Source organism: Fundulus heteroclitus, chromosome 14 (assembly GCF_011125445.2).
Source record: "Fundulus heteroclitus isolate FHET01 chromosome 14, MU-UCD_Fhet_4.1, whole genome shotgun sequence".
Taxonomy (NCBI): domain Eukaryota; kingdom Metazoa; phylum Chordata; class Actinopteri; order Cyprinodontiformes; family Fundulidae; genus Fundulus; species Fundulus heteroclitus.
In genome coordinates, this window is record NC_046374.1 from 11,897,739 (window position 1) to 11,899,747 (window position 2,009).

The following is a 2,009-nucleotide window of genomic DNA, read 5'->3' on the forward strand; positions in this document are numbered from 1 at the left end:
AGCAAACAGTCCCCCAGACCCTCTTTCTCCCGCAGCGCTGTCGCTGTGCAGGCAGCTCCTAAAGACACAGAGGTTTAATTAGAGAGACATACGAGCAAGAAAGACGAGACAGATCTATTTGGATGATTCTATTTTTGTTACATCTTATGAAGAAAAATGCGTATTTAAAGGAATATTCCATGTATGTATTGAATACCCTCTGTTCCCTGGCCCCATCCAGCGGTGTAACCCGTAGCTGCAAAGTGGCGTCTCCCACAAAGGCTCCTCTCTGCAGCTCTTCAATGCCAACGTGATGACAAAATGTTATTATATCATTATAAATAAATTATTTTTCTTGCCTAAACTCTCGATGTGTCGTTTTTTGGCTTGTCTTCCAGGCTGTGCTCCCAGTTTTCAAGGTTGTGATTTTTTTTTTATTTTTTTTTGCACCCACAAAGAAGATAATGCGAAATTAAACGAAGGTGATGTTTTTCTTTCATAATGCTAAACATTTTTTTTAAAAAAAGACCCTGAGCCTTTGTGCTATATTTTTAGACACGTAAACGTGCCAATGTTATGATTGGAGGAATGAGATACAGTGCTTTGCAGGAGTATTCTTACCTCTGGAGGTTTTTCAGCCTCGGGTGTATTTTATCTGGATTTTATGTGACAGAGAACACAAAGTGGTGCATAATTTTTCACTGCCAGGCACTATAAATCACCATGTCCTGCTTGTCTTCCCCTTTCCGGGCCTGAATCCGAGGAAACCCACAAGATGTCGATAAAAGAAGGGAAACATCTAACCAGTGGGATCTGAGCTAAAACAAGCAGATTGGCTGATCGCTTTTAAGCGGGATCGTTTTCACACCGTCGGACACAACCAGAGGATTAGGTACTTGGGAAGATGGAGCTGCAGCCGTGTTGTTGTTATCTGCGACCTGCTCCCTCCTGGATCTGCTAATCAAAGATTGATCATCTATAAAGCAGGTTTGTGGTGGGTCTGTCTCCCTTTGATGTGTTGCAGCAGGATGGTCCCAGCCTGGGGGATGAGGGGAAGGGGGGGGGGCGTGTCTCGGTTTGTATCTGTGTTTGTCTTCAGAACATGAAAGCAGCTGGAGGTCCGGGGAGAGTTGTTGTTTGAGCGTTTACGAGGCCCGCTTGTCTAATTAGCTGCCCTGGACTTGTTTTGCGCGGGGTTGGCCTATGAGGAATGTGCTTTCCAAATGGAGTTATACGCGGTTTGAGATCACACACCGTGACTTTTCCAACCTGAGCTCAAGAAGCATGCAGATATCCCCAGATCTGAGGATGTGGGATTTCATAAAGGGCCTTCTCTGTCACTATTCAACAACTCTCCCGTCTACTGCAGGCGTCCAGCGCCCTCTAGTGGCTGACCTACACCAGGACAGGATTATTTAGGCAGATTAAAAAGATGAAAAAAAAAAAAAAAAACCTCAAAACATTTCGATTCATGAATGAATGCATGGATAGACAGAGGACTGGATGGATGCACGGGTGGATTCCCGGTTTGCATGTCCTCCCAGAGTGAGCATGTGCTCACCTGCTTCCTCCGGCAGTCCAAAAACATGACGTGTGTTAATCTACATCAGCGTAGGCATTAATGAGTCTGTATGGCTGGTGGTCTGCCAAGCTTGTACCCCGCCTCCTACCCAATGGTGGCTGGAGATGGGTACCAGGCCACCCACGACTGGCAGTGACTGGCTGGGTGAACAGGCTTCATGGAATAATACATCATTGCTTCCAATTGATCTGTTTTCCTTTTCATTCTACTAGAGGTAAAGAAATGGAATGAGTTACTGAAGCATAACCTGAAGTCACATCAAAATAAGAACTTCCTCTGCCGCTTTTTGACAGCTTGGAGATTCGAAGGCATCAGCTCCGCCGATGGCCATATAGTAGCTGAAAGTGCTGCAAAATTGGAGCCTCACCATGAAACTCTATTTAACACCCTTTGTTCAGTGGAAAACATCATTAACATCGTGGAAAATGACTTCATCACCAAACCCTCT